This window comes from Stegodyphus dumicola, chromosome X1 (assembly GCF_044657685.1).
Source record: "Stegodyphus dumicola isolate Sdum_Otavi_A_Nest chromosome X1, ASM4465768v1".
In the NCBI taxonomy this organism is placed as follows: Eukaryota; Metazoa; Arthropoda; class Arachnida; order Araneae; family Eresidae; genus Stegodyphus; species Stegodyphus dumicola.
In genome coordinates this window covers 211,757,484-211,771,991 of record NC_140780.1, presented here as the reverse complement: position 1 = coordinate 211,771,991, position 14,508 = coordinate 211,757,484, and positions in this window count along the sequence as shown.

Below are 14,508 nucleotides of genomic sequence, written 5' to 3'. Positions count from 1 at the left end.
TTAACTTTAAATTTGCTTTCTACGAATAGAGAATGTTTGTTAAATTCCAACGTACATTTTCAGTGCATATGTATATATAATTCAACGTACATTTTCAGTGCATATATATATATATATAATGTATATATATATAATACATACGCACTGAAAATGTGCGTTGAATTCATATATATATAGAGAGATGCAGATAGATAGATATTTGAATTCAGCGCACATTTTAATTCGAATTTATGCTTGTGACATTATACACCATATGACGGAACAGCGTACTTCGGACTGACGGAACATATGACGGAACTGCGGAACTGGTTTCTTACTAACTATTGTTATTTAAAATAATATGAGCTTAAAAATACACATTTTGATCTGATTACTTATTGATCTGACACTTATTAATTGAGAGTGTGGATGGTAACAAACGAAGCAGCTTACTAAATTAAGCAATTAATTTCATTCGAATTGATCAATAAATTGTTCATACTTCCGCCTCATCTTCACTGTCTTTAATTTTTAAGTCACTTACATATATCTGGAAAGAGCAGGAGGAAGTATAAAAAGGAGGAATAGAGGGAAGCAAATTAAAAGGCTTAAAGAATCAAAGAAAAATAAATGCTTTACAGGTAAGATAATCAGATAAACTGGGCTATATAAGTGTTTGCTTCGCTGGTCTCAAGCTACAACAATATTCTGCCTATTGAAGAAAGAAGAATGTGCATGCGGATCAACGAAAATCGCAATGAAAAAATAGAACATATGGAGCTGACAGATACATTTCTTTCCGGAAAATAGTCATTTAATTTGGAAGCTATTGAATGTCTTCAACAGTAATCATACTTCTTTCTCTGATAAAATAAAATATTTCCCACTCTATTTATGAAGTGACACATAAGGATACATTGAAGCATTGAAATGTTTTGTGCGGCAGAGTTTCTCCTGGGCGATATCATTCCGAGTGGCTGCAATTCCAATCTTTCTAAACATTTTCCTTTTATAGACTTCTGGTAACGAAGCAAGCTCTCTTTCCGGTAGAATCGGATTGAAAAATCCTTGTTATAACATTTCAGATCGACGCATAGCTCCCGAACAAAGAATACGTGCAGACATAATAATACACTCGTATAAAAAGAATCTCCTTATATTTTGTCCAGGGGTCCCAAGTCAGAAGAATATACTTTGAGTGCATGGAACCTTGGTAATGCTTTTATGCCCGCATGTTATGAATATATTACGCAATGTCTGTTTGCTTTTTCTGAAATATTTCCTGTCCGTTATCACAATGTCTAGCTTCAGGTGAAGTAGTTTTTATACGCATTTATTTCGATAGAAACAGAGTTCTAGCTTAAGGTATTGTTAAACACAGCATTCATTGCTCATGCAGTCAGTTATCATTGACTATGCGTATTATATCAGACTTCACAGATTTAAAAATTTTTCACAGAGTCAAATGTTTCTTTAGCTTTGAAAAGAGTATACATTCTTAAACCTTTTATGAAAATTTTTAGGTTAAGCAAATATAATTTTCTAAATTTATATATAATGCAATCACATATATTTAGATTTAAGATGATACTGTAGGGTTTATAAACATTCGATAAACGAATTAATTAACGTGCTCTAACTAATTTTGTTTGAAACAAAAATTTTTCAATTCCTCGTCAGTGCTGCAAATTTGTTTAGTTTTAACGTACAGTAAAAGAGAAATCAAGTCCGTTTCGGTAAATTTAGTTGCAGCAGATAGTGAAGAGAGACTTTAAAAAACATTATTACAAGCATAATTTCAATGTTAACGATTATAATTGCAAAATGCTTAATTAAGTTAAGTCAAATGTTAAGGATTTTACAATTTTCACACATATTCTTCATATTTTAGGTACGTCTTTTTCTACGTATCTAATGTAATAAGTATAAATTAGTCTTCAGGAACTGCACAGCTCAGCCCAAATAATAACACTATAAATGATCGTAATAGCTTTAGTTCAAGTAACACTGCCCCTTTTCTGGAACAAACTTTCAGTATCAACAACTTGTAACTCGTTATAGACATGGACTATAGAATCTTAATTTCCATGAAATGCAAATGAGAGATTCAGTGAATATGTGGTAACTTTAACATTTTCCTTAGTACGTAATATATTCAAGAATTACCATCTGTACTTTATAATCGTTTTGCTGGTTAGCCTGATACGAACGTTGCTGAATCACATGAACATGTAGCATAAGTTGTAGCTTCACATGGTTCAATGAGCCAGAGGACGGAATATTGGTTACATAATCAAGATAACTGACGTTTCTAATCACGGTGGCAGTCATGAATCGCATAACAGCTGTAAAGACTACAGTTGTAGATAAAAATATGTGTTTCTGGATCATAGTCTTTCTAAATATTTGTGCTCCCAAATAAATTTAACTTTCAAACACTACAAATTTATGAATTAAAAAATTAATTATTTTATCTTTTAAATACGCATAAATTTTAATTGAAAATATAAGTTAACAACAATGAAAATCTCGAAATCTAACATAAAATTACCTGCTCTGAAAACTTATTTTTAAAATGCATAAATTGCATCGTAAAATAATAATAATAATAATAATAATACTAAATATTTCGTACTTTTTCAAGCTCTAATTCAATCATGACTTTAATCCGAAACATATAGCGAAGTAATGAAAAAAAAATCGTACCGATGTTTTGTCTAAGAAGGCTTTAAATTTCTGTGACATGTTTTATTTGCTAGGCAGGAAATTCGTAATAGTATTTGCCAACTAAAAAAATCGGTGTTAAAGCGGAATTAGAATATTTCCTCCCATTTATATATTTTCAACTATGTACTATGAATCATTTCAGTAAACATCTGAAATATCCTCGACAGTAATACACACTATTAAAATTGACTCTCTTGACTAATATTTATTATTATTAGCCCAAAATGTTAAGGGAATGTTAAGGGAATGTATAATTTCATAGTGATAGAGTTACTACTTTTCGAAAACAAATAATGATATATATTTTTAGGTTTTACTACTTATATGTGTTACGTATAAAAAGTATAATTAATTATTATCTTTTCTCATTTAACTAACTTTTAAACTGACTTCTTGTTTTGGTGCGTCGACTTAAAAATATATATATATATATATATACTAAAAGTACTAAGTACAATCAAAATCTTAACACCTTTTAAGATCAAAGAAATCAAAGAAAATATCCTCCCTGGTGTTTTGGTAGAATCATGATTATTTATCAAAACCAAAATGTTAAATGCACTTCCACAACAAAAACATTAATCTGCTATCTCTCACTAACATACAACTAATTCATATCTCCAACCTGAAAACACACAAATTTCAACAAAAATCTAGAGACAGCCCTAAAAATCTTAACATTTAAAAATTCACTCAGATCTCTTCAAAACACCAAGGAAAGATACATCTCACACTTAAGAAGTCTACTCAACGAAAATCAAAATAAATTAGGTAAACCAATCGTATAGTCACCAACACTTAAAACTGATTTTTTTCTACTACCGCAATATGGTTACCCAGGTTCGAAAGAATAACCATGTTCCGTAAGGATCACATAGGTGACCTACAGTAGACCACAATTAAACTCAAAAGAAACATACAATAATTAAATCAATAAACACATTTATTAAATATTCCAAACATTATAACTTAAAATAGCTGATCAGACTACCCCTACAAAACATATTCTTACAATATACTCATTATTTCAATCTCATAGTTAACGTTATTCAAATTATACTAAATCATATTGAAACACGTCACAGTTCTTAATCATTTTAAACAGGAGCTCAAGAAGTTTAAACTCATTTATAAAAGCTAATTTAGAATAAATCATATTTCTTTCAACTGTGACACATCAGCATATTCATCCTCGGTCAGTTGAAATTACATGAACATAGCACTTAAACATTAAAACACAAATTCCTTGATATAATACTGAAATCACAATTACTTCAGTGAAAATTTCTTTTCAGAAATATTTATTTTAAGACATATCGAAATTAAATAAACAAGACCATTAAACATTAAAAAAAATTAACTTCTAAGCTAGAAATTTAGTAACAATAAATATACATTTATCATCTACTTAAACATGACAGCTCTAGCTTTAGTATTAGACATTTCGAAATTTATAAAGATTAATTATCAAAAGTAAAGCACCAATGAAAATATAAAGTCACTCACGAAATCCGCGTACACACATCTGAGAGACTCAGGGAGCTGCCCGAATCCAGTCACAAAACGCCTAAACCATAACTGCCAAATCTTCATCGTTTTCAGGAACTGGACGTTTTTCATAGTTCCAGCACATAAAAATCCTTTACACATCAAATTTAATCAGAAATCTATAATATTTTATATAATCAGTCCATATCGAATGGTAAATAAAATTCTGCATGGACTTTAAATTAAGATGAAATAGCATTGAGAAATAAATTTTTCATTGAATTTTGCACAATGTTTCCTTATTTTTAAATTAAAATTGACATTTTCTTTATTGACATTATTAATATGACATTAAAGAAAATGTCAATATTTAAAGAATAAATATTATTATTTATTCTTTAAATATTGACATTTTCTTTTTATCAAAAGCCTAACAATTTTTGCAATCCTTTATCAACGTGATAACGCACGCACAGTTCTCTTATGAATATCTTTTATGAAAATCTCTTATGAATAATTATCAGGATCATATTAAATTCAGTATGAAAACAATTCGAGAAAATAAAAAAGCAAGGAGCATTTTAAATTCCAGAAAATTCAAAATCTGAATATAAAGTCATACTTATAGTTATATGCTTGAAATATAACTTATGCACTGTAATATTTCAGTACATCCCGTCTTAGGTCTGTCTCAATTCAGTGCTTTTTCAACAGGATTCAATAAAATCAATTTTATTTGTTATTTTGAATAAACAAGCATAATGCATGAAATGACATTATGAATTATTTTACGGAAAGTCTCCCATTTCTGGCAAAAGCTTATGAAAACTAAAATATATTCACAGCTTTCTTATAAATAGTACTAGAATCATACAAAGTTTTTGTCAAAACAATGCCATAAAAATTAACTGCAAGGAAGATTTTAAATACCCAGAATGGAAAAAAATCTTGAGCCAATAAAAATGTGTATGAAGATTTACTTCTAGTTACGTACATGAAAAACAACTTCTGAATACTTTTGCATTGAAATATATCATTAGTGCATTTATTAGCTCTTTCTTAATTCAGTTTCTTTTTGATTGATTTTAAAAGAATAAATTTTACAGCTTTTAATAGTAAACGTTTTTGTGTTATGTAGCCTGTAGACATGCATAACGCGCAAAATGTTGAATGCATTATGAATTATTTTACGAAAAACTTAGTAATTCATGTAAAAAGTGTATTTATGTTAAAATGATTCACATTCTCTTACGATCAGTACCAGAATCTTATAAATTTAATATAGAAGTAATTCAATAAAAATTAAACTGCGAGGGACATTTTAAATGCACTAAATTTTCAAAAATCGTAAACGCACGAAAACTGAATAGAAAGAAATTCTCCTAGTTGCATACTTTGAAAAATATCTTATAAATTCTTTTGTATTGCATTATATTATCTAGCTCTTTCTCAATGCTATTTTTATTCAGTTGGTTTTGAATAGAATCAATTTTATGTTATGTATCATATTCTATAGAGAAATATAATGCAAGAAACGACACTTACCATTACATTTCATATATTGCAAACTTATCTATATTTCCATTTCACATGCTAGACAATAACTTATAAATGATTTTTCAATGAAATATATTATTACTTAATTTATTAGTTTTTGGCGAATTCAACAAAATTAATTTTATATACTGCGCTATGTAGGCAAAAATAACACACGATGTATCAATTACTACTATATTTCAAATATTGCTAATCTGTTGTCACTTAGACTTAATTTGCTAGAACACAATTTAGGTACACTCGTGCATTATAATACATCATTACTTCATTTATTAGCTTTTACTCAATTCGTGTTTTGATTACATGTTTTAAATAGTATCAGGTTTATATAACATTGTGTCTGTACACAAACAGCCCACCAGCGGCCGAGCGGTAAAGACGCTGAACACTGGTAGTTCGGTCTGAGGTTCGAATCCCGCGAACGGGCTGGCTGCATGGGCGTTTTCGTGGTTTTCCCCATGTGTAACGTGTATACGAGCCAGTTTCCCTTAGAAAGTCCTCCACGAAAGGCATCCCTCCCTTTAGGCAGATAGCCCTCGTGTGCTTTGCCATAATTAAATACACCACACACCACACTGTACACAAACATTACACGCAATGTATCACTTATCATTATATTTCATTGCTAACACATTTTTATTTAAATTTCACATAGTGTCGCCTAAAAAATTTTTACTTTAGTTACGTTTTCTAGAATTAAAAATAACATGTTAAATAAATTCAAATATATACCAAAACATGATATTTATCAAATTTTATCGGCTTCTAATCTTTTATTACAACATCTTTATGACTATATTTTATTAGTTATGTAAAATGTAATAATAAAATAAATAACAGGTAATATTCTAGTTATTCTGTATAATATTTAAAATAAAAAAGGTCTATAAATTTTAGTAAACTAAAATATAGCTAAATAAATATCTCTGTTTGCAAGTTATTATTACCGTAATGTAACAATCACGCACGTATTATAAAGCGCAATTAAACACATTTCACATTTGTGTTTTTATATATTTATCCATGCCTTCGGATGATTTATTTCTTGCAGTTCTTTTTATTTTTATTTATTCAACTCCCGAGATACAGGTTTGTTCTATCTACAACTGATAGGATTCGTAAGTTTTGATTTCTAACCGCAGATCATAATATAAATCAAGAAAACGTCGTCACGCCACTAATGTAAACAAAGCCGAAAATAACTGTTTTTACTACTCAGGCGAAGAATAATATATGTGTTGATCTTCCTACAGTAAAAAATAAAATGAATTCATTTGCTGCTACGTGCGAGAAATGTCAGGAAAACGCAATGTCCTAAAAGGCGTTAAAAACATTTAAATGTCCATGTCTACAGCGAAAGCTCTTTCTAAAATGCTTAAATTTCATCGCAATTTGAAAAAATATTTTAAGTACACACTACTTACTCTATTCCTTATTTTGGGGAATAAAAACTGAATTTGCGAATTTTTGAAGAAATTCTGTGAAAATTTGACCGTTCGTTGCCCCCTTAAAATATGATATATTAATCGTTCCTCAGAAAGCCATAGATACATAAAAAATCAGTTATTGAGTTATATTATTTTGAGGTATGCATATCGTATCATTGCACAGTGCGCCTTTGTTTTACTTTTAAAAAGGCGTGAAATTTTAAATGTCGATTTCATAAAAGTTTTCTCGTTTCTATGGTCAATCATATTTTCAGTTATTTCTAGTTAATTCTAGAAAGTTATTTCTAGAAAATGATAAAGAGTAGCATAAAACATGAAGTCTGGATAGGATATCAACAGTTTGACAGATAGACAGCCATTATTATTCTAAGCGCGATTTGCAACTAAGAAAGCTATAAAGATATATTGCTTCTACTCACATTGGACAAAAGGCATGGAGTAATGTAGCTCAATAAAATTTATTAATTAGTGGTAAATAATTTCACTTAATCTACATCACATTGCGCCGATGACAAATGGGTAGATAAGCCTCCGATGTAGGAAGGTATTTCTGTATTTCCAAATAGTTTCATCGTTTTTTAGATTTAAAAGCAGGGCACTCAGATTTAGTATTGTGCATATTATATTGTGTAATATCATACTGATTACTCATAAATATGAATTACGTGTTAACTTTGCATTTCTGTTGTTAAAATTTTAGTTTGACTTCGCTGTGGACGAAACTGCTACAGAAGTTATAACAATTTGAAAAGTGACTTCTGAACTGAATATCTCAGGTAATTTCTCAGATCAGCCACTACCCTCACCTTCAAACATTACCTTACTGCGATGTCGAGCTTTAACGTAATGGAGCAGGAAAATAACCTACACACGAATTGCAAAATACTTTATTTCCTCACCGCTGTATGACTTAAAAAACAAAATTTCAGTCTCCTTTACTTACAGCTACTAGCTAGAACTTCCAGCAGTTTGACTGGCTACATGACCATTGCTCTTACTTGAAGTTATAATTCCGCTAGGCAAGGCAGACGGCGGTAGCAAAAGTCAACCGTCTCTACGGTTAAGTTCTACAGATTACAAATCTTTTTCTCAGTTTAAATTTTTATACTTTCGATAAAATCTGCTTAAACCTTTGGAATGAGTGAATATGTGAGGACTCAAAACTAAATCGTAAGTGTTAGTTAAACTCAAATGAAATATCACAAACGTGTTCGCCTAACTGAGTCGTGTAAACGTGAAACCTAGATATTAGCAAAATTATTTACAACCAGCTAAGAATTAAAATTTTATTATTTCTTAGTATCCTGGCATGGCTACCTTATATTCAATTGCCCCCATTTAAAAAGTTGTATAGGGCTCTTGTTGTTTGACAGATTGAAATTTTATGCCAGATCTAATCCAAGCAAATTTTAATATGCTATAATATAAACCTACTGGTGTCTCTCTTAAAAGATTTGCAGTTTTTATCCGTAAGCTAATGTAACCTCACAAAAACCCAGCACTAAATGATAGCTAAAGGTGTAATCACTATCACTATTCATAACTGGTTTCCCTTTTCAAAGCCAGATTTTTATATCAATTTTCAAATTTGTGAACTTCCTAGAATTCTTTATAGCTTTGTATAATAGGAAACATAAAAAATATTATGAATATTCTTTGTCTAAGAAATAGTGTTTTTATCAAAACAAAGCGGTGTCTAAGGAAGCCATACCAGCGCTACAATGCCCTTGAGGTAGAGTTCGCAGCTTAAATACAGTATTTTCTCACATTTGTTTCGTAAAAGTACAATAAGTTTTAATTATTTTCGAATTACTGTTAAATAAGTAGGGAAAATGTATGCGTTTACAAAATGTCAGCACTACTCCAGCAACATCTCTCTGCGTAGTATTTCTATATTGTAAATTCAAAATTATTCTTTGTGAAGTGGTTTTAAATTTCACAGCGTGTTTCAGGATAAATGTTTCGAATTATTAGGAATATCATTATTTACTTTAATTGATTTGTTAACATTACAAATGGTATAAATTTTTACTTCTTATTTTTGGCTAAAGAATGTGGAAGACTTTATGTACTTTCTTCATATAGTGAATTTTGAGTAATACGCATTCCACCTCTTAGAAATTATAAAAATATTGCATATTGGTATATAATTTATCCCATGTATTCCTCTAATAGTAATGAAAGCAAGTTCATAGATAGCAGAACATTTACTTCTATGTGCTGTGAGATTATTGACTGAGAGGACTAGGCCTGATTTCGCATTCAAATAGCAAGGCTTTTGTCTTTTAGAGAATGTTGACCCCTCAGGTCCGATCCATACATTCCAAAAGATCCGTAAAAAAACCAAGAATGGAGTAATGATCCGGAACTCCGTCGTGCTGGGACCACAGCTGAGAGACCAGTCCTGAGAAAAATCGTCCTGAAAAATCAGGTAGAATCTTTTACAGAAATGTCAAATACTTCTCAGCGTCCGTCCGGGTGGTAAAAGATATGGGCCGACTAAACAATGCCTAATGGTGACTGCTCATACACGAAATGGTCAACTGGTGCTATGCATCGTACAGGTAGATCACGTGGGGTATGCGTTCTTCTGGGACCACATGTGGGCATTGTGAGGAATGACGGAAACAGGACGATTCATTCGTGAACAGAACCTAATATGGGTATTCTAGATCTTACGTACTTTACAATAAAATTACTGTATAAATTCAAGACATCGCTGTCATTCTTCCAACTACAGTAAGATTCTTTCTTTTCGCCATTGACAGAACAGCTGCCCCACTGGATTAGGTGCTCTTCAGCCTGTTTGATCCCGTTGATGGAATTAAAAAAATAGACCTTAGTGATGTGTTCTCCGGGAATTGACCACCCTAAACGACAAAGATTGAAAGAAGGACCAGAACACAGAAGGAAGGCATGGTTGGGACTGTGAGACTAAGGGGAACACTTTTCACTATTATGGTACATGTTAGGCATACAGATACAAATGTAAAGATGAAATATAAACAAATAGTACATTACAAATTGTAAAATACATTAAATGAGTGCTGTATTAATCATAATATTAAACATAATTAAAAACTAAACAAACAAACACGAGACATTAAGCAAATTAAAATATGTACAGAGCGGGCTGTTGATGGCACGATGTCCAAGGAAAGAAATCACTCCAGGCTGTCAGCAATGCTCTTAGCAATGGTAATGCAGTTTCTAATGTGGCTGAGCGGATATTTATTCTTGAAACATGTTGGCATATTGACTGCAAATGGTCTTTGTAAATGTAAATTCGTTGTGTGCGGGCAATCATATAGATAGTAATCTGGGTCACCAGTACTGCCACAAATACACCTCTGCATCTTAGGTCAAATCTATGAAGATAGGACATATATGGGCCATGCACTGCCAGATATTGTGTGAGGTGCGAAGAGCCGCTATTTAAATTATAGTTATTTATTTTGAAGATACAATTTATATAATGCCGAGACATGCACAATATACGCTGCCTACAGATGCTCCTGTTACGGCAGCATTCGCAGGTCGTTCGTTTGTGCCTGGACTACTTCACCACTCTAACTGATATAGTGGTTAGGGACGCTGACTTTCGTAAGGTTGGATCTATGTTTGAATCCTGGAGAAGGCTTAGCTGTTTGCAAGTGTATTAATTTGCGTCTAAATCTTGAAGGTTCCATGTTCATGCAAGTTCTGACAAAAATGAGCAAGTATCTGGTTTCATAGTACACATCTGCTAAGGGATTTTTCACTATACTTTTTTTCATTAGCTCGTCTACTCTCGTCAATTAACCCATATACTAAGTGCATGTCCATCAACTCAGCATTTATAAAATGAAGTATATTCACCGAACTATGTCACAAGCTTTAAAAAGGAAACCCTGGGTGCCGATCTGGAGCACTGACATACAGCCTCACCCACTCGTTTCCGCTACTGCCTTCTTATGTGAATGTAGTTCTTATTAATATTCTCTAGCTCCCTTCAAAACTTACACGTGAAGTTTCGAGACACCCTGTATTTACATTGTGGGAGTAAATTTCAAAGACTTTTATCTCGAGAGATCAGTAATTGTGAGGAGACTAAATTTAAAATGGACTAATTAAAAAATAGAACTGCTGAAATATGAAGTAAATTAAAATAACTTTATTTTAGTGTTATGAATCAAACAAAAACAAATATCACTTAAAAATACATAAACCACTCTGAAATATTTTATTTCACGGAGAAACATACTCTCAAGTATCTACTTATTAACCATATTGATTTTCAATGAGGTTTACGTATCGTTTTATAGCCATATTTTCTATACGCATTCGGTTATCTAATATTAATCTGCTGCTATTAATTAATTTAATTTTGCGTTTTGAAAAAAATACATTTTTGCATACTTTAAAGAGAAAGTTTCAGATGAAAAACATAATAAAAAACAGAAAGTTTCGTTTATCAAGAAAACTTTCTCACTAACGAATTTGGTATTGTTGATTTCTTTTCTAGCTGTGATTTTGATGAGGCAACCCTTTTGAAAACTTGCAACAGCCGGATGGAATGATTATTTTCTCAAGCTAACATACACACTTTGTAGTTTTGTTATAATAAAACTCATTTAATGGAGAACGTTTCATTAGTTTCTCAGGTTTAATAAAAAAAAAATAATGGCAAATCATGTTTCAGTACCGGGAATTCAATGTATAACTTTCACTGTTGGTGTTCCTTTTAGCTATTACTTGGCTCCTTTCTGAGCAGAGAATATAAGAAAGATTCATAATGACAGAGCATGGAGAATCGATTTCTTTACTGAAGCGAAGTTGAAAATATATCCATCTCAAGTTAAAATGAATTCATTTCTTATTCGAGCGTAAATAGCTACAGTCATAATAAACTCTTTATTTATTAGAGCTGCGTTCTTAGACTAAGGGCTACACATGCAGAGCAAAAATGTTATTTTTTAAAATACTATACTCAAAACAAACAAATTTGGGAGTTCTTCTCAACCTAACTCGATGATATTATTTTTAAAGTGAATAAGTTCAAAATACTGAAGCATCTGCGTATTGATGGATGCAAGTATGTTACACCTGCTATGAGGACACATAATTCTTTATGTTTTGTGGAGGCATAGTGATATGTGGAATGTATTCATTAGCACTTTTTCTCTTGATAAATAGCCCGAAGAGACAAATCACTTGTAATTTCAAGCTGCTTGCAATGGAAACATGTTTTAATTGCATAAATAATACGTTTCACTGGATAAACTCCCAAAATCTACAAAAAAAATGGGTGATAAATGGTTAAGGCAGAGCATTTAAACGGTCTCAAAGACCGCTTGATTGATTGTACTTCTCTGCTCTCGCCAGGCGCTGCACGTTGTTTCCTTTTTTGTATGCTTTGAAGAGGAGTAACACAAGCGATCTTCTAAAGTGTTTAGAGTGTCTCATCAAGTAAACTGTGGAGCTTCGGATAAATTTAGTTTTCCCTTCGGAACTGTTTCAGTATAAACTGGAAAAATACCCGAACAAAAAGGAAACAGAGTGCATCACGGAATTTCGTAACGTCCCCATGGATTTTGAAAAATGTGAACAAGTAGCATGGCTGAGCACGCAAAGCTCTCATTTGATATTATACCGGTATGGAATGAAATCAAACCGCGCAGCAAATAGTGCTTCATACAGTTTTCTATCCACTTTTTGTTCTTCAAATCTCTTAAAATCTTCTGAGGTAATTCTGAAAATCTATTATCCTGAAATGCCTTGCTTCAGAATATTAAATATCAGGGGTTTGTGGGAACATTAGAATTCTTTTGATATTTGGTAAACATTTTCGGAAATTAAATATGCTATACTTTATAGCTATTATTTTATTTAGATATTATTTTTACTACAAATTTATTAATTTCTTCATTTGTGAATATCAATCAGTTTGTCGGATTTTATGTTAATTAGCCATTTACAATGAGTTAAACTTTTAATTTAAGTTTTTCTTTTCGTAGTCTTTAGCAGAATGAAAATTAGTTACTCTCTATTCAACCAGAGGTTTGGAAGTTTTAGTGTGAGAGCTTTCGGTAGCCACGATTTAATTTTTCTTATTATTGCCAACTCTGTCCGGATTTAGCATCTTGCTAGCAGAAGCTTGAAATACTTACCATTAAATTCCTTAAGCCAGCTTGAGTAATCTATTTCGTGAGCACTCTCAGACTATGCTATATGCACTGAAATTTAACTTTCGATTATTTTAATTTAAATAACCCAAAGTAGCGGAAATTCGTTTCTTGTGAAAGTAGCGTTTTCTGTTATTCAAGATTTAAATGAGAAAGGTTACCTTAACCTTCTTATGACTCGGTCATTTGTTTCCTGCTTTCGCATCCAGTCTCGTAGTGTCTGCAGGACATTGACGCAAGCTTTAAGACATAGCAGAATCATACATTTGGATCCAAAATTTATTCCAAACCATATCGCAAAACATAGGCGTTTTTAATCTGCCCACCGTCAAGGTTCTATACTCCTATAGCACCAAAACCTCTTAGGAGGGATTCGGAATTATTATGAACATTATGCTTGCTTGGAAGAAACCATTGAGTAATTTCAACGTAGAAATCCGGTGATGAATGTTTTATAAAATTTAGAAACGCATTTTTTATTATACCCAGTTAGGGAATTGCGAAAATTGACCACAGCAAACTCTGCACTGCAAGATCAAGTACTGAACTAATATAAAGAAAGGTATTTGAAAATATTTATTAAGCAAGCAGGGCGTGATAACTATGACTTTGATGTATTTAAAACCTCACTTTTGAGTCCATTCCTTGTGAATTAGAATACGGAAAGATTCGTAGCGGACCTTTATAATAGTACGAGTAAATACCAGACAAAAGCGGATGAGCTAACTGGTTTTATTCTAAGAAAAACACAAGGGGTGAATTTGTTTCATGAAAAAAATAGACGCAGGTGTTGTTGAGTTAATGTTACCAAGTTGCTGCAGCATAGTCAATGATTTATTGTTATAAGAAACCTTGCTACGCTAGGCACCTTTTCGAGTGAAGGTGAAATTTGAAAGTTGGCATCTTTCGGTAAATATGCGTTGATGAGTGCACGACGAAAGAGCTAATGTAAAGTCTAAAAAGCCAGTAGCCGAAAGAGTTTGTAAATTTTACTGAAAGAACACGTTTCAAAATATTTCGTCCATTAATGGAAATCGCGAAATTAAATTTATCTGTCGTAAGAATTAATCAGCGAAATTAATCAGCTGTCGTAAAGAAGAATTCTCAGGAAGATATGAAACATTTCGATACTGGCGGTGAAAGAT